The sequence below is a fragment of the Trifolium pratense genome, linkage group LG4, assembly GCF_020283565.1.
Source record: "Trifolium pratense cultivar HEN17-A07 linkage group LG4, ARS_RC_1.1, whole genome shotgun sequence".
Taxonomy (NCBI): Eukaryota; Viridiplantae; Streptophyta; class Magnoliopsida; order Fabales; family Fabaceae; genus Trifolium; species Trifolium pratense.
Genome location: NC_060062.1, coordinates 30650567 through 30671476, shown reverse-complemented (window position 1 = coordinate 30671476; position 20910 = coordinate 30650567). Strand labels below are relative to the sequence as shown.

Below are 20910 nucleotides of genomic sequence, written 5' to 3'. Positions count from 1 at the left end.
AGTTCACTACAGAGTTATTATTGTTAAGTTTAGGAATCTTATTTTGATTAGTTTATTGTTTTTTACTATATAATAAGTTACTCATGTGTAGAATTTATTTTACTCTCACAGGGAGCTTCGAGACTTGATACTCTGCTGATTATAGAGAGGATTAATTAGGGAAAGAAAACAGAATTGTAGAGAAAGATGTAGCATTGGATTATGATTCGTTGATTCTTTGTATATTTTTTTTATACGTACTTCAACCGTATATATTATAAGGAACTTTGAGAAAATGTTTACATTAATTTTTTGTATTTAATTGGCAATACGAAGTTGAATATTTATTATTTGAATCAAGATATATATAAATAATGTAATCTAATTGCATAGTACAACATTATTTAATCAAAGCATAAAACTCATAATAGTAATCCAATTGGATTAGAAGCCTATCTATATATATAATTCCTAGATAGTTCTCCTACTATCCATATTAACCCTAATCCACATCATCCACTTACATCCAATTAAATCACACAATAATGCCACATCACTTCCTTATATTATATCATTTTCATCTCTATTTTTTTTTATATTATATCAATCTCATAATAAATAATAAAGAATTATGCTTCTCCAATTATCCAAAAATTGATGTCACAAGATGTTACAGTTTTCTACATTATTATTGAATTATACCTCTCCAATTATCCAAAAATTGATGTCCCAAGATGTTACACTTTTCTATATTACTATAACATTCCTTAGTGACAATGAAGATGAACATATTTGGATTCTCTTTCAACATTTATCCCATTTAAATGTCAACCGTTTTCATAGAAACAACAAAGAGTTTATAATTTAGTCACACAAAAAAATACGAAGAGTGTATACATTATTGACTTAATTACATTTCTATTGAGTTTAGTTTTTAGTTAAAACAAATTACTCTTTCAAACTATAGCTCCTATCTACCCTCACGTGTCTGTTATAGTAGCTGGAAAAGCAAATCTAAAGTTGAAAGTTCGAATTGTTAATGTGTAGAATGTAACAGACAAATACAAATCAAACTGAGGTTACGTCTATGAATATGTTGTTTGTTGATGAAAAGGTGATGTACTATCTTGATATACTTCTCACATTTTCACAAAATCTCTATTGATGTTTTTTTTATTGACTTTTTCCCTTTTTTTTTTTACTTTGATCATTCAATGTGATAAGATTCTTGCTACTTTGGGAAATAGTTTGGTTTCAAAGATAAAAAAATTGGTTGACGAAGGATCAACATATAAGGTTGAAAATATATTGGTTGGAGGAAGTGATAAGTACATCACTTTATTATTATTATTATTATTATTATTATTATTATTATTATTATTATTATTATTATTATTATTATTTTCATTTTCACAACACTTATTGTTACAATTTATATGAATAATTTTTCAACATTATAACATAAAATACCACATAATACCTGTGCATCGCACGGGTGTGAGACTAGTTATTATCAAAGCATAAAACTCTAAATGTAATTTATAAACCTAATTTGTGAATTCAATATATATCAATAATGTAATCTAATTGCATATTACAACAATTGATGAACAACCCAATGATTAATTAATGAGTTTTTTTAAAGAATAATTATTTAAGAAAATTCGAATTTAGTTTTTAAAAAGAATAAATTTTGATCAAATTTTACTTATTAACTGAACTTTGCATTATTATACTTCTTTCTCTAAGAATTAGAAGGTTAACAAAATATAATAGGGTTGCGTAATACACCGATGGATATAGATTAAGTGCATTTAAGTTTCAACTGAATTAACAAGTAAGTATTTGTCAATATATTTTTACTATATTTCCAGTTTATTGCTGTTTAACCAATGAATAATGATTTCAAATGTAACACCCAAACCCATTATTTATATATTTCTACCTTTAGTAAAATCTTTTTCAAAATACGCAACGGAAAATCACATTTAATTTATTGAATATCGGTTCGAGTATTACACTCCTCTAACAAAATAATACTAATGTAATTAATTAGTAAAAACAGTGTTTATACAAATGTTAAATCAACTAATGTATTTATTAGCTATACAAAACAACCTAGATAAGGAGACTCTATATACATATAAAACCCCTTTTCCCGTGTCACAATCAGAGCGGAGCTTCATCGACGACTCGACATCGAATACCACAAAATCCTGTAAAATCTGGACCCCCAACGGTCCAGCACATAACACATAAAAGAGAGTTAGATAACATACTCAAAATATACAAGTGTAAGTAAAGGGTACTTAAACACTTCTTCATAAAAACATGCATAATCATACATTATACATATACATCACCATCATTCATGCATATTCATATATCATGCATATACTTCATTTATCACCTAATCAATCATCCACAAATATACACCAATCATATAGTTTCACGTCGTCTCGGACAATACCAAAACATCAACAAATACACATAACTCAATTACAAATAGGAATACACATAAAGTTCCTAATGTAATCTAACACCACAAATACACGGTTCAGATTATGGTCATGACGGACCCTGCGTTGTTCATTTTATAGTCATGACGGACTCTGCTCCTCACATACGGATTAACAATCAACATTTACCAAGTACGTGTCAAACATTATTTATCATAAAATGCACACATAATCCCTAATGCAATCTAATGCTTCACATTCATGCTATGTCCTCTAGACACCTCTAATGCATGTGGTACCATCTTCTTTATTAGAGTATCTCACCTCTAATATCCTTCTTTATCGGATAAATATAATCTGATATCCTTCTTTATTGGAATATCCAATATCACATATATTCATGAATGCATGTATATGTTTTTCATGAATTCACTCACAATCATTTTAATTAGCATTAAGCTCTTCCTTTACTAATGTGGAACACTATCCAACATTACTTCTTTATTAAGATAACACTATACCTTAATATACGTCTATATTAGAATAATATAATTCTAATATCCTTCTTTATTAAGTTGATTAACACCTTAATATACTTCATTTATACTTCATACATGATTAACAATCATTATAAGCATCAACAAGCATCAACAAGCATTAACAATCATCAACAATCATCAACAATCATGTAAGAATAAGACACTGATTCGAAACTACATGCAAAGGAAGATCGCAGATGAAAAACTGGTGCAATCTGCAGTATTTCCGCCTGGGGCGGAAATTTTTACGTTTGAGGCGGAAGTTTACGCCTGAGGCGGAAATATTTACGCCTGAGGCGGAAAAACTTCTGAAAGGTTGGCTGCTCACTGATCTGCCGTTTCAGGCGGAAATTATGGTGCCTGAGGCGGAAAAACATGCGTTTTCTACACAAAAACGCCCAAAAATCCCATTTTTCATGTTATAAACCCCAAATAAGTTCATATTCAAGCATAACAAGCATATCTAAACACAAAAGTACGGTTCATTTCACCGATCTACCATTTTTACTACGAAAAAGTAAGGATTTATCACTTTTACTCAAAACACTCAAGAACACAAAGTTCTTGAGTTTAATCTTTCATAAACATCGTTTTTATCCAATAAATTCGTTCATACATCATGATAAGAGCATGTTAAACATGTTATGAACCTTAGAATCGATTTCCATTAAGAAAATCCATTCACAACTAAAACGAAAATGGGGTGGAGGAAGTTCGGGTGAGGAGAAATCGACATTCTCCCCTTCCTCGGGTCACCCACGAATATGAAATCTACTCTCTTACCTGGATTCGAAGAAAACACGACGAAGCTCTCGAATCCTTAGCTCTCCCCTTGCCCTAGCTCTTCAAGCTCTCTCTTCTCTTCTCTCAAGAACATAAGAACATGAGAAAAATGAAATGTTTCTCCCTTCCCCTAGGCCATATGGGCGCCCCTCACACACACAAGGCCCATTGGGCCTCAAGCCCAATTGGCTTGGCCCAATAACACGTTAACTCTCTCTCTACTCGCTTAATAACTAAAGTACTCGATAAATAACTCTAGTTATTAACTTAATTAAAATTCCACGTTAAATAAAATATTTTAACACATAAAAATAATAATATGAAAATTGGGTCGTTACAACTCTCCCCTACTTAAAGGATTTTCGCCCTCGAAAATTACGCTACTAAAACAACTCCGGATAACTCCTGTATCCGACCCTCCAATGAAACGTTCAAAACACTGCACATTACCAAGTTTGACAAAATTAATTTATCCCATCCAACACAATTTTTGTCTATTTATCAACAAGAGATCAAGGACGGCCAGTTCCTCAATTTGTCGATAAATATTCAACAATCATGATATCGGCACAAAACAGTCATATCAAACCGCTAAAACGTCCACTCCGCACGAAACATCCACAGACTCACATTCTACGACCTCACAACGTTACCCTAAAACAACCAATTGAACACACTCCGAAAAAAATACTTCCACAACTCCATAACTCCACAAATCCTATAAGTCTCTGATTCCCTCATGGATCACTTAATCGTGGTACACCACTTATTCATATTCGAATCTTATTCCAACATATCACTCGATAATTCAATTCCAACAATCACTTGATGACCAACATTCTCAAACTTCCTCGACACATGCTAAAAACTATCGTCTCTAACCGTCAAATTCCTTTTCTCACATTGAGTCGAATTCAATTCGACTACTTTGTTCCCAAGTAATCTCTCAACCAATATTTGCATTCCTTAACGCAAACATTTTCCAATACCACTTCTCCTTAATCCCTTAGCAATTCGCCACTTCAAAATTAGGCTACCGCCTAAAATTGGTTCTCCGAACAATCATAACCTCTATCTCGTTGATTCCAAACGACATCTTCAATTCGCCCATAATCCATCTATCGATGTTCCTCATCATCTTGCATTGCAACAAGTATACTCTTTTCCGTTTATTCACTCATCGAATTCTTATTCACCAAATCACTACCGTCCCATCATCCATGATGAAACAATTTAAAATCCTTTACTTCATTGTCACCGATTGTGACCATACCACATCAACATCCACGATGCATCTAACAAAACTAGTCTCTACCGACTCTTCCATTCCATGAATCCAAATTCCTTAGCAAATACTTACTCACTCTTATCTTTTGGGCACTACCAAATGCTCTCTGACACTTACCTTAGGCGTCACCTTCAACTCCTTACTATATGTGCTCAAACACAACATCTACTCACATGTGCGGTAATCCTTTTCGCAAACTCTCACCTAACACAAGTCACTTCCAACATGACCTCCTATTACTCATTCTCAACACGTTCTCCAACGGCTAACTTTCTTATTCTTCATCATTCAAAAATGATACCTCTCATTTAGCTTCATCTCAACCTCCAAGACTCTTCGTTCTCATTCAACATGTGACACCAATTGTCCGGTTATTATCCAAACCCAATTACCCTTTCTTCGACAAGCCTCTCACAAAATCTTTCGAATCGTTATCCTACTTCCATCTTCGAATAAACTCGACTACTCATACAATCCTTACTTCCAACGATTCAACAAACATACCAATCCTATTATGATATTTCTCAATTCCATTCTCGTCTACCTTAAAGCCTACTTCCCTTCATCGATTAATGAACACCAACGGTTCACTAATCTTCACATCTCTTATGAAAATTACTTCACACACTAGATTTAGAACTCCAAATTGTTCAACCAATTCAACCTACTACCATATGCACGACTCACGTAAAACTTCTTACTCAAGAATCCGCTACAACATCCGATCCACTTGGATGACAACTTACTTCAAAATCATCACCTCTCAAGAATCATAATCACTTCCTCTTCCTCACATTCGACTCCTTTCGATCAAACAGGTACTTCAACTTTGGTCCACAAAACACGCCTCCATACTTTTAGTGCAACACACGATCTCCAACCGTTCTGAATACTCTTCATCTCACTTAACCAATCTCACTAACGCCTCACGGCGAAACACTTGGTCCGACAATTCCTCTTCTAATAGTTTCTCACAACTTGTTGCGCCCATTCATTCCACTTCGAACAACGTCGCCAATTCCTGAATATTCCGCTTCAAGAACATCTCTACTCATCTTCTCACGATCGAAACATCTCGGAGGGATATAACCTTCTCCCCCACTTATCTCAAACTCACTCGTACTCTTCCACTAGAACTTCCGGTGCTCACACCTAACGGTTCTATTGTCTCTAAACATATTCTTCCTAAGAAGAAACTAGTATCGACATCGTTTACACGCATGTCGCATACAAGGGACAAAACCTAACCCACGATACCCAAACACTAACACAAATTCATGCAAGCATTCAAGCAACCTATACTTCCCTCACTTCTCAAAGTTAGGAAATCAAAACAACATAAGAAAAATGAACATTGCATAGCAATAATTCATACTCACATTCAATCAACTTAGGACACGACATCAACAAAATAAAATTCTTGTCTGGCTCCCTCGCTTAGCAAAAGCTAGCGAGTTCCCGGCGAGACAAGTCAAAAACATTCACAGGATTTAGCAAGACTTAGCGAGATTTAGCGAGGTTCATTCTTCGCCTAGCGAGCACATCCAAAAATCTGGGTGCTCTGCTACGGTTTTGAACTTACGCTCACTAAACTATCGTTTTCTCGACTCACTAATCCACAAAATCCAAAACATCAAGCATATAACATCATTATAAACTTGAAAGTACAAATTAGAATCATGCATCACAATTACAACATAGGATTATGAGATCTTCATGTTTTTACTCATAAAACGCATGACAATTCAAGTTCCTAGTAATCATCTAACACATGTTATAAACAAAACATATAACAAACACATACTAGGACACATTAATATCCTACTCTTCTCACCATTTTGAAAATTAATTTTCACTCACCCAAAAGAAAATAACTCTATATTTTCATCAAAATCTTCAAGAAATAATATTAGTTTTTAAAATTATTTCAAATCATTACCACATGCAGTTTTATATCATGCCGGATCGTCACATGCAGTTTTACATCATGCCGGATCATCAACAATTAGCAAATAAGCATCAATCAATCAAGTTTAAACTACAAAAAGGTTAAACTCTAAGCATATACAACTATTATAAACATAGAAGTATAGCACTCACACCACTACTCAACAAAAGAATGGATCGATTAATCCAATTCACACCACTCATAGTTCCTAAATAAACAACATGAATGATTTCACAAAACAAACAACACAAAATCGTTAGACAAACACGACTGACACACAATACTCACTTGGTCTGACTGCACAGACCTGCTCTGATCGACACATAACCCACACAGTCCGAAGACAACGGGGCTCTGATACCAATTGTAACACCCAAACCCATTATTTATATATTTCTACCTTTAGTAAAATCTTTTTCAAAATACGCAACGGAAAATCACATTTAATTTATTGAATATCGGTTCGAGTATTACACTCCTCTAACAAAATAATACTAATGTAATTAATTAGTAAAAACAGTGTTTATACAAATGTTAAATCAACTAATGTATTTATTAGCTATACAAAACAACCTAGATAAGGAGACTCTATATACATATAAAACCCCTTTTCCCGTGTCACAATCAGAGCGGAGCTTCATCGACGACTCGACATCGAATACCACAAAATCCTGTAAAATCTGGACCCCCAACGGTCCAGCACATAACACATAAAAGAGAGTTAGATAACATACTCAAAATATACAAGTGTAAGTAAAGGGTACTTAAACACTTCTTCATAAAAACATGCATAATCATACATTATACATATACATCACCATCATTCATGCATATTCATATATCATGCATATACTTCATTTATCACCTAATCAATCATCCACAAATATACACCAATCATATAGTTTCACGTCGTCTCGGACAATACCAAAACATCAACAAATACACATAACTCAATTACAAATAGGAATACACATAAAGTTCCTAATGTAATCTAACACCACAAATACACGGTTCAGATTATGGTCATGACGGACCCTGCGTTGTTCATTTTATAGTCATGACGGACTCTGCTCCTCACATACGGATTAACAATCAACATTTACCAAGTACGTGTCAAACATTATTTATCATAAAATGCACACATAATCCCTAATGCAATCTAATGCTTCACATTCATGCTATGTCCTCTAGACACCTCTAATGCATGTGGTACCATCTTCTTTATTAGAGTATCTCACCTCTAATATCCTTCTTTATCGGATAAATATAATCCGATATCCTTCTTTATTGGAATATCCAATATCACATATATTCATGAATGCATGTATATGTTTTTCATGAATTCACTCACAATCATTTTAATTAGCATTAAACTCTTCCTTTACTAATGTGGAACACTATCCAACATTACTTCTTTATTAAGATAACACTATACCTTAATATACGTCTTTATTAGAATAATATAATTCTAATATCCTTCTTTATTAAGTTGATTAACACCTTAATATACTTCATTTATACTTCATACATGATTAACAATCATTATAAGCATCAACAAGCATCAACAAGCATTAACAATCATCAACAATCATCAACAATCATGTAAGAATAAGACACTGATTCGAAACTACATGCAAAGGAAGATCGCAGATGAAAAACTGGTGCAATCTGCAGTATTTCCGCCTGGGGCGGAAATTTTTACGTTTGAGGCGGAAGTTTACGCCTGAGGCGGAAATATTTACGCCTGAGGCGGAAAAACTTCTGAAAGGTTGGCTGCTCACTGATCTGCCGTTTCAGGCGGAAATTATGGTGCCTGAGGCGGAAAAACATGCGTTTTCTACACAAAAACGCCCAAAAATCCCATTTTTCATGTTATAAACCCCAAATAAGTTCATATTCAAGCATAACAAGCATATCTAAACACAAAAGGACGGTTCATTTCACCGATCTACCATTTTTACTACGAAAAAGTAAGGATTTATCACTTTTACTCAAAACACTCAAGAACACAAAGTTCTTGAGTTTAATCTTTCATAAACATCGTTTTTATCCAATAAATTCGTTCATACATCATGATAAGAGCATGTTAAACATGTTATGAACCTTAGAATCGATTTCCATTAAGAAAATCCATTCACAACTAAAACGAAAATGGGGTGGAGGAAGTTCGGGTGAGGAGAAATCGACATTCTCCCCTTCCTCGGGTCACCCACGAATATGAAATCTACTCTCTTACCTGGATTCGAAGAAAACACGACGAAGCTCTCGAATCCTTAGCTCTCCCCTTGCCCTAGCTCTTCAAGCTCTCTCTTCTCTTCTCTCAAGAACATAAGAACATGAGAAAAATGAAATGTTTCTCCCTTCCCCTAGGCCATATGGGCGCCCCTCACACACACAAGGCCCATTGGGCCTCAAGCCCAATTGGCTTGGCCCAATAACACGTTAACTCTCTCTCTACTCGCTTAATAACTAAAGTACTCGATAAATAACTCTAGTTATTAACTTAATTAAAATTCCACGTTAAATAAAATATTTTAACACATAAAAATAATAATATGAAAATTGGGTCGTTACATCAAACACGACACGAACATGTCGACACTAAATAATTTTTAAAATAATATACAGTATAATGTAATTATATGTGTCCATGTTGTGTCAGTGTATTGGTGCCGGACACTGACGTCGACGTGTGTCTATACCAGAACACTGATAAGTGTTTCACAATTTAAACCTATTAATTGTTTGCTTTTTTTTTTATTGAGATTAATTGTTTGGTCGATTAATTTAATCTTTAAACAATTTACTAGCTGGACACCCGTGCGTCCGCACGGGAGTCGCGGAGTTGCCGCTCCTCACTTGGTAACATGAAATGATAATTTACTGGAAAGTAATTCAAAAGATTAAAAAAAAATCAAAAAGGATATAATATTTGGTAAAAAAAAAATAGAAAAAGAACAATGGTAAAACCATCACAAAAAACCTCATATATCCGTATTAGTATAATATAAATTTTGTTCAAAATAAATATATAAATATAGATAATGGAGAATTCATGAAAAAAAATAGGCTACCTTATTAATATATTAGTAAAAACATCGTCTTGTAAAAATAACCAAAAACTTATGTCTTGTAAATATGAGTATAACCCGTAAAATTGTAAAAAAAAATAGACAACATAAAAAATAAGTTTTCATGTTAATATATGAGTATAAATATAGGTTCCGCATATATTATAAAAGAACATGCAAGCTTATTAATATGAGTAAAAAACATAGGTCCCACAAAAATTACACAAAACATTAGGTCATTGTATTAAAATATGAGTATAAATATAGATCTCACAAAAAATAGTAAAAAACTGGAAACTTTATTAATAAGAGTAAAGGCATATAGCCCTACATAAATCACACAAAAGATTAGATTCTTGTGTTAATATATGAGTATAAATATATGTCGTGTAACAATTATGAAAGAATTGACAACTTTATTAATATATTAATAAAAAACATAGGTCTCGTAAAAATCAACAAAATAATTAGATTCCTGTATTAATATATGATCTACTATAACCCGTAAAATTATAAAAAATTAAACAATTTTGTTAAATTATGATTAAAAATAAAAATCTTGTAGAAATTAAAAACAAAAAAAGTTCTGGTATTAATATATGAGTATAAATATATGTGCTACATAAATTATTAAAGAACAGAAAATCTTATAAGGCCCGTAGATATAACCAAAAAAATTATGTTCCCATATTAATATGAATATGACCTATAAATTATTTAAAAAAAAATAGACAACATAATATATTAGTAAAACACAAGTTCCGTGAGACTAAATATAAATTATGCATAATGTATTGGTCAATCTATTCCAAAATAATGACCAATGTATTGATGACAAGTGGATTTTTTGTTCCGGTAAAATAAAAGGTAATTTATTTCTCAAAAAATTAATTAGTCCTTATATCAACAACAAAATATCTTCAAAAAAAAAAACTTCTAAAAAAATGTCATTTATTTTTTAACTTTGTATTTAATTCTTTTTATTTAAACCAAAAATATCATCCGCACAACCCTGCAGAGACCAATCCCCTCGAGATGACTGAGAATTCTTATTGTTTTAGTCTCAACATTTTTTCAGAAGTTTTTCAATTTTTCTCCCACCATATTCTGATATTAAATTAATTAAATATAGGACAAAACTTAGAAATGGTTCCATTTTTCTCTCACAATATTCTCATATTAAATTAATTAAATATAGGACAAAACTTAGAAACAGTTCCATAGGTACTGTTGATACTGTTCACCAATTAAAACGCGACACCTGAATTAATTTATTCGTCATTAATAATTTATTAAACTCCGTCAGTTCACCATTATCTAAAAATCTAAAAGTGAAACTGGGTTTTTAATTTCCACCGTTGTTATCAACATTGATTGTATCATTGAAAGTGAAATCAACAACAACAACAGTATAAACATGCCAATAACCCCCAACCATGGAGAGACTTTGATGAAAGGCCAACAAACTGAAATCGTTTGAGTCCTCCCATTGATGAAGATATATATATATATATATATATATATATATATATATATATATATATATATATGTTGTTAAACCATAAGTTGGGAATGTGAAAAAGGAACAGATGAATTGAAGGAAAGAGTAGTGGTGATCTCCATCGCTTTACTCTTCTCTTCCACTTGCTCGACGAAATTCGAATTGACAACGTGAATTTTATTAAAATTGAAATTAGTGATATGGAATAAATTAATCCATGTGTCGTGTTTCAATTGGTCACAGTAAAAACCATTTCTATGGTTGTACAAAAAAAAAAAACAGTTTATATGGAACTGTTTATAAGTTTTGTTCTTAAATATATTTAGTTGAATTAAAAATTAACTTAATTGAATATTGGCTTGAAGTCCATAAAAGAAGTTGATATTAAAAAAAATTCAAAAAAATATGTGTAGACAAATATAACATTAATATTTTATTCTTTTTGGGTAATTAGTATTCCTGCCTTATTGATGAAAATTTTTCATATAAAACTTTTCAGAAAATAAAAATACGGAAACATAAAATAAAAGGACAACTATTTTTGTTTTAAGTAAGATTAAAAAAAATGTGTAGACAAATATAGCATTAATATTTTATTTTTTTACGTAATTAAAAAAATGGATTTGTAGATTAAAAGAAAAAAAATGTGGGAGAAGAGGTAATTTAGATTAAAAAATAAATAAAAATAAGGTGCTGTAATTTAATTTGATAAAGACAAAAAATAACCCATTGGATTTTTAGATAAAAAGAAAAAAATCGTGGATGAAATAACAAATAAAGTGGAGTTTTTTGGTTACAATTGGTCATTTAACTCATATTGATTATATGTTGGTTCCAAAAATATAACAAATTAATTCATATGGCTTAGTGGTAAATGTAATAAGAAGTGTACCTAAAATGTTAAGGGTTCGAATCCTATTGAGAAATGCTTTTAGCATTTTTCTACAAACTTTTTTTGATAAAGACAAAAAATAACTCTGAATTGATTATGTGTCAAAAAATAAAAAATGGGCAAATTGAGAATTTCATTAGTATCTTCTTTTCTTATATAGTAGATGATTATGTGTCAAAAAATAAAAAATGGGCAAATTGAGAATTTCATTAGTATCTTCTTTTCTTATATAGTAGATAATTTATATTAAAAAATAAATAAAAATAAGGTGATGTAATTTAATTTGATAAAAACAAAAAATAACCCATTGGATTTTTAGATAAAAAGAAAAAAATCGTGGAAGAAATAACAAATAAAGTGGAGTTTTTTGGTTACAATTGGTCATTTAACTCATATTGATTATATGTTGGTTCCAATAATATAACAAATTAATTCATATGGCTTAGTGGTAAATGTAATAAGAAGTGTAACTAAAATGTTAAGGGTTCGAATCCTATTGAGAATTGTTTTTAGCATTTTTCTACAAACTTTTTTTGATAAAGACAAAAAATAACCCTGAATTGATTATGTGTCAAAAAATGAAAAATGGGCAAATTGGGAATTTCATTAGTATCTTCTTTTCTTATATAGTAGATTGTATCAGTACAAGAAATATCTAAATCATGAATATGAAAATTATGATGATAATTTAGATTCAAATATATATATATATATATATATATATATATATATATATATCACTACAAGAAAAAAGGAGAACAGCGACTATCAAATAGCAACGGTTCTAGGCAAACTGCTGCCGCTTCCACCTTTACCAGCTGTTTCAAACTGCCGCAGTCATCAGTGTATTACCGGCCGTTCAAACCGCCACTCTTTCTAAAGCGACGGTCAAATAGCCGCTGTTATCATGGTATTACCGGCGGTTCGCCGCTGTTTGCGTTTTTTGTTTTTTTTTGTTTTTGTTTTTGACGAACAACTGTTCTTTTCTCTCAATTATCTATTATCACTTTCCCTTATTTATGTTTTTTTCACTCTTTACGTTAAACTCTCAGAAGAAGCACTCTTTCTCCATAGTTCAAAGACGTCGTAGTTCCGAATCTTCTAATCCACAGTTGTTGTGCCTCTCGTCGCCACCGTAGCTGTTCTTCAACAGGTTTCAGTTTCACCGCTCTCTCTTCCTCTCTCTCTCTCTCTCTCTCTCTCTCTCTCTCGCTGAATCTTTCTCGATCTCCTCTTTTTTTTTAGGTACTCTCCTCTTTCGATCTATCAGAACGGACCAGGTTATCATCTCCGATTACTCTCTTGTTAATTTGTTGTTAACTTGATTATACTGATTTTGAATGATGATAATTTGTTAATTTCTTGGATTCTTCACAGTTTGATTTTAGGGTTTTTGAGTTTATTGGTTTAATTTCTTGGATTCTTTTACAGTTTAATTATCAGGGTTTTGATATTTTGTTAATTCTCTTGGATTTCATATCTTTGAATTAAAGCCTCAAATGAAAAATTAAACCTTTCAAAACCTTCCCAAACTCTATCACTCAGAATCTGGATTTGGTTACATACCAATTTATTAGTTTGATTTGTTATGTTTGTGGATTGTTGTTTATTTTTGAAATTTTCTATAAGCATTTGGCATAAACAGTTGCGAGACTATTTGGGACATGTTTAAAAGGGTTTTAATATATGGTTTTAGTCTAATAGTAGATCTCTTAAACTGATATTTTTTCTGATATAGTTATCACTTTGTAATTACATTAATATATGGCCTGGTGCTATTATTCATCATTGAATTCATCTATGATTGGGCTAAACAAGAAGCAATTGCAAACATCACTTTAAACTAAGCAAGGGATGGCTGTACATATATTTCATTCCCCTTTTCCTAACATTGGAAAATACATACTCTTAGTAATTAGGAAGGGATGGCTGTACATATAGATTCGTTAATATTGAATCAATTGAAATAAGTGGTATAGATACTTTCGAGACCCTTCTCTATCCCCCCTAACAGTGTGTGTTGGTGTGTGAGGGATATTTATATCATGTCAAACTAAGGTCAATTAGGATTTAGTCATGCGAATAACAAAATCACTAGTTCTTTTTTTTTTGTCCGGATATAGTAATCAACAGATTCCAATATAATAATCCTTACCTCTTTGAAAGGACTTGATCACAAACAGGGCATGCTCCATCATTGCTTAACATTTCATTGGCATCTTTAGTGCATGTTAACTATGTTAAGGAAACCATAACTATGTGAATAACTACCTGAATAACATAACAAATAGGAGTATCTACCTAATTTGATATGAACTATACTGATTTTATTTTGAAGTTAAGGAACTCAAGGGCAAAATTGAGAAAAATGCATCTGAGTTTAGGCTAATATTTCTGTGGGAAGAAATTAAATTGTCCACTCAATGATAAGTTGGATCTATAATTTGAGTAGTCATTACAACCAAGTCATTACAGCTCCTCCATCAACTGATGGGCCTACACCAGCTACTAACCAACCTATATCACCTACAAGTAATGAACCTGAAAACAACGATGAATCTCAATTTGCAGTCAACAATCCATCAAACAAGCCAAAGAAAAAGTCCATGACATATTGGACGATTGATGTAAGAGGTATGTAGTTTCTTTTCTTAGGAGAAAATGAGAATGCAATTTTTTTTTAATCTGTGAGGTATTAGAATGCATGGCCTGAATTGCTTGAACTATGAATACTTGAAGTATCTGTACATGTATAAATTATGAATAGAAACAAATATTTAAGTGATAATTATTGTTTTCATATTATCCCTAAACACCTATATTATCCCTAAACACATGTATCTGAATGGTATAAATTATGCAATGTAGAACCACCATTTGAGTTCTACGCCATGGAGGTAGCTTCAGAAGCCATTTATAGTTGCACGCACAACTGAATTGGAGACGGATGCTTATATTGCATTAGATGAACTTACTTCCAAGGTAAATATATAATTGAATTCGTTAATTTTTTTTTTCTTGTGAGTCCTCTTGTCCTGGCCAATACTCTTTAGAATAAGCTAAAAAATAAGAACTTCATTATAAGTGGTTAACGCAAGCAAGTTTTTCTTTCTCTCCTTCAGTTCAGATATCTTACGAGTTATGAGTTATGAGTTATTCTTCACATAATTGAGGCTCTTGCAGGTATACTTAAAAATCATATGTGGTTGTTGGTTTTTAAAAATTACTACTATTGTAATTCCTATAGTTATATTGTTCTCTTTTAGCAGATAACAGCAGCCTGGAGGAGCTTAACCTTGCTGATAATTCTGTTCCGACTGAACTTTCTGCTCTACAATGTGATTTACCATCTAAAAGCTGCTCACAGAACCAGGAAGATAAACTTGATACTATGAAAGTGGATGATAATCAAGAGGCATTTTGCTCTCTAAATACTTTGGACGAACAACTGGAAGTTGCGTGTTATGGTCATGCAATTAGTTTTGAAATTTCAATTAGTCTTGTGAAGTTTTTGATCTGACATGCTATTTCTTATGAAATATGTTATTGCTAGGTTACTTATGCATATTCATTTGCTAGTTTGCTTATGAAGGGTTTTAACTGACATTGCTAGTTTGCTTAAACACCATCATCAATTAGTGTCTATCTATAGAACATTTAAATATATTCTCATGCTTATTGTTTTTATTGTTTGTTTTGCAGAAATGCCTAGACCAAGGAGTGAATTGATAAACAATGAGGTAAACAATTCAAATCTTCATGATAAATTTCATTTAGAAATTGTTACTGATGGTAGACGTAGGTATTAGAAACATAATTATAACTTGGATGCTTCCTTGCTTGTAATAGTTTTGCTCGTTTCTTAACATATGAATAACCACTACAAGGAAAATAGAATATAGCGGCACACATACTGAGGCGTGTGATTAGTAACCGCCGCCGCCTTCCCATTAAACCGGCAGTTGGGAAGCCGCCACCGCTTTCCAGATGTACTCCGGCGGTTATGAACCGCCGCTGCATTCTTAATAGAATCTCATTTTTATTTACAAGAGTTCCCATTAATTATTACATTTGTTATTAAGGAAGTAGAAATGTCATAATTAATCTTTGGTGGTACTTAATTTTCATGTCAGGAATATATGTAGTAAAACGCAAATTTGGACTGTCATGTTATGTCTGCTCGATCTTTGTTTACGTGGCCAACACATATTCTTTTGGTATGGTTTCAGTGAACCTTGTGCTTGACCACTCGAGTTTTTTTATATGTTTTTTCATAATGAAAACTATCATAAATCTTTTGGTTTTTCCTTAGGTTCTCTCCAAGACAGGACTGCAATTCCTTGCTCTGCTGCCTACACTAATGCCTAATTGAGGGTCATTGCTGAATGTGGTAATTGGTAGGATGACAAATTTTGTAAACTTCATGTTGCTGTTTGCTATAATTATTATCATTTTGTTGTAGATTCTTGTAGTTTTTATTCTTTTTATTGCATGTTTTTAGTGATTGTTGTCCTTAATTTCTGCTGCATAAAACATGTACTAGAGGACTTGAATTTGCATGTTTTGAAGCATTAGTTTTTCAGTGGTTGGCTGGTTTCCGAAGGAATTGATGATTGGCTATCAAGAAATATAGATATTAGTTTATGTATAAAGCTCATGTGGAGTATTCGTTTTATTGTCACAGGGAGTTAATAGATTATGGTGATTTTGTGGTCTTTTGATTTAAGCTTCAGTTTTAGGCTCTTATGAATTTGTCAGGAAAAAAGTGGGATTGTGGTGCCTGAGTATTCTTTAATTGCTATATGGTTCTTGGTAGTTGGATTTATTTTCTGTTCAGTTTGGTTTTTAGGTGTTAGTTTGTTCTTGAGATCGTTTTGTTCTTGATTTGATGCTGTTAATTCCAGGATTTATGTATGTATAATTATATAATGACTATGCATCTCATCTGCAACCTGTGTAGTAGATGCATGGAGGATGAAGTTGGATGCGTTTGGAGCAATTATGCAGGAAATTCTGAATTCTTAAACTAAATTTGTTAATCGGATGCATTCAGTAATGAACGAGGTATGTGTTAACTGTAGATTCTTTAGATTATGTGACGCTAATTATTTCAATACAAATGTTACATTTGCCATCGCCTAGCAATAGTGGTACTGGAAAAGGGGCTTCTAACTGTATCTTGAAAGGTTTAGCAAGTAATATCTTATATAATTTTGACATTAAATTTGAAATTTATTTCCCATGGCCTGTTTCATTTTTGTTATACTACTCATTTATATGTTATGGTTATAAGTACGTGCTCAGCCTAGCTCTCAATGTTACACATTTTATTTTTCTTATTGTTTTGGTTATAAGTCAGTTTCATGTTTGTTCTCTTAGTGGTTATTTTTCTTATTGTGTCAATGTTAGTTTTTTCTTTTAGTCGTCTAGTTTTTTCTTAGTATTGATCCATGGACTGCAATGTTAATGATCTGTTTTGAACTATGCAGTAGACATCTGTTTTCAATTTCGACATTCGATAAAGGCTGTTTTTCATTTCTTCAATTTTAGTATTATTACGTAAGAACCTGAGATTTAAATAAACATTTACTAGGTTCAAATATCTTCGTGTCATTGAGCATATTGAACTCATTTTACCAATTTCTGTTTCTTTATCTGCTTGAAGGGTGGGAGGCTTGGAGTTCACCAATATAATGTAGAACTTATTCTCTTGACATGGTTCAGGCAAAGGCACATGGTGCTAATGTAGTGGAAGTTGCCTATCCTTATTGTTTATCATGGTGAGGTTTCAAAAGTTGTAATTTAATTTTTGAGCTTTATGATTATAGTCGAGTTTCTATGATTATCCTTGATGGTTGTTTCTACTTTATTTAATTGAAGGCCAAATTGTGAAGGTGGTTTACATGACGACGATGTGCACGTACGCACGGTTGCAAGCGTTAAAGCTTGCTTTGGAATTGGGGCTGTTTTTTTATAGAATTGGATCTCAAGGTATACCAACAGTAATTCAAGTGTGAAATTAGATGATCTGTATAGTTGATTTTCTATATTGCTTTAGTGTGTTAACTCAAAGCAACTTTGATGTAAACTTGTGAGTATCGTTTTCTACATGAATTGTGAGAATCAATTACTTGATATGATATATTTAGTAAAATAATGTGTGTTTAGATTTTGTTATATTGATATTAATGGGAATCAAGAGTGTTAAATACACCATTTAAAAAAAATTGTGGAAAATGTTCCAAAAAAAAATTGTGGAAACAAAAAAGCACGTAATTTCTTTTGTGGGAAACAGGAAAAAAAAAAGTTTTTGTTTTTTAAAAAAAAATTTAAATTGCGGCGGTTCAAACCGACGCTAAAAGCTCAAAAAACTTTAAAAATAATTACAAACAGCGACGGTTGGGAATCGCAGCAAAAATCAATACAACCGACGCTATCGTCTTTGCGGCGGTTATTCCAACGGTTTACGCGAACTGCCGCTGTATACCCTAGCGACGCTGCTTGTTGCGTCACTTGTCCAACCGCCGCATAAGTCAATTAGCGACGGTTTAAACCGACGCTAATGCTTTTTTCCAGCTGTCGTCGCTTGCTTCTTTTTTTTTTAGTGTATATATATATATGGGCTTAATTAGTCTTTTGGTCCCTTAAAGACATTTTAGGTTTCACAATGGTCCCTTAAAGAAAAAAAGGTCCGGATTGGTCCCTTAAAGACACATCTGTTTCTCAATTGGTCCTTTCCGTCAATTTTTTACAAAAAACGTTAGTTTTAGTTGACTGGATTGTGGATGCCATTAAGTGTAAGTGGTCTACCAAAAACCTTATTAATTTTTAAAATTTTAACCATTGGAATTTTTTGTTATATTTGGAGTTAAAATTTAACGGAAAGGATCAATATAGCAAACATATATGTCTTTAAGGGACCAATCCGGGCCTTTTTTTCTTTAAGGGACCAATCCGAGCCTTTTTTTCTTTAAGAGACCATTGTGAAACCTAAAATGTCTTTAAGGGACCAATAGACTAATTAAGCCTATATATATATATATATAGGGGCTGCTAACTTAGACCAGTTGGGTCTAAGTTAGCAAGGTGCACCTTTTCAGTTGGACCAAAATACTCATTCTTTTTAATTAATTAACCAAATTAACATCAATGGACGCGGATCCAGTGTCGCGCGCGTACCGCAGGACCATGGTTACAGGCCGTTGATTTCCATCTGACAGCCAAGCACTGATCTCATCAAGACTGTCTGATCAATCAGACAGCCCAGATCATCCGAATCCATCAGATTCCAGCGCGTGCACCACACTGGATTACACCCTGGAGAGAAGAATCTACTTTTTAAAAGCAGGACACGTGTCGCTGTCTGATTGGCTGGGCGTGATTTTTTTCCATTTAATACTTTGAACTCAATTATTTCGTTGTAAATTAATTTTTTATTTTTTATTTTTATACCAAAATTCATAATTTTTTTTTCTCTACAAATAGAGACTTGGTTCGTTTGATTTGGACACAGAAAAAAAAACCAAATTTTTCACTACCTTAATCTCATTTTTCACTACCTTACATCAACTCACTGAAACCATTCTACCAGGAAAATGGTTTCAGAGTACAAATCTCTGAAACCATTCTACCAGCTAAATGGTTTCAGAAGCAAATAACTAAGAATCAACTTACTGAAACCATTCTACCAGCAAAATGGTTTCAGAAGCAAACACAATTAATAAATTACTCACTGAAACCATTCTACCAGTAAAATAGTTTCAGAGTACAACTATGTGCAACCATTCTACCAGCAAAATGGTTTCAGATTACAACTCTCTGAAACCATTGTACCAGATAAATGGTTTCAGAAGCAAACACAATTAATAAATTACTCATTGAAACCATTCTACCAGTAAAATGGTTTCAGAATACAACTATGTGCAACCATTCTACCAGTAAAATGGTTTCAGAAGCAAACATTAGTTTTTAATTACCGTTTTATCTCATTTAATTAACTAAAAATAGTTTCAAAGCTCCAAAAATTTCATAAAATATACCAAAAGTTACAGAATATTATCTACTATTTTCCTGGTATAATGGTTTCAGTGAGTTGGTTGAGTGGTGCGTGTTAAATTACAACACATAAGTAACGTATTTAGTAGACAAAAAATGAGATTAAGGTAGTGAAAAATTGCATTTTTTTTTCGGTGTCCAAATCAAACGAACCAAGTCTCTATTTGTAGAAAAAAAAAATTATGAATTTTGGTATAAAAATAAAAAAATAAAAAAATAATTTACAACGAAATAATTGAGTTCAAAGTATTAAATGAACAAAAATCACGTCCAGCCAACCATTGTGTGACACGTGTCCTACTTTTAAAAAGCAAATTTTTCTCTCTCAAGGTTGTAATCCAGTGTGGCGCACGCGCTGGAATCTGATGGATCAGGATGATCCGGGCTGTCTGATT

At 32.3% G+C, this 20910-nt stretch overlaps 1 long non-coding RNA gene across 35 annotated transcripts; it reads left to right on the top strand.

The window, feature by feature from the left end:
* Positions 1-13456: 13456 nt before the first annotated feature.
* On the top strand, positions 13457-18600 carry LOC123920837. Of its 35 annotated transcripts, none has more exons than XR_006813811.1 (13): positions 13458-13613; positions 13706-13740; positions 15032-15094; positions 15329-15442; positions 15583-15643; positions 15730-15914; positions 16163-16200; positions 16594-16677; positions 16773-16857; positions 17421-17524; positions 17950-18019; positions 18126-18240; positions 18341-18600. It is a non-coding gene; the product is annotated as an uncharacterized LOC123920837 (long non-coding RNA). The 35 variants fall into 35 exon arrangements; XR_006813809.1 differs by having other exon boundaries at positions 14804-15094; XR_006813805.1 differs by having other exon boundaries at positions 14799-15094.
* The last annotated feature ends 2310 nt before the right edge of the window (positions 18601-20910 follow it).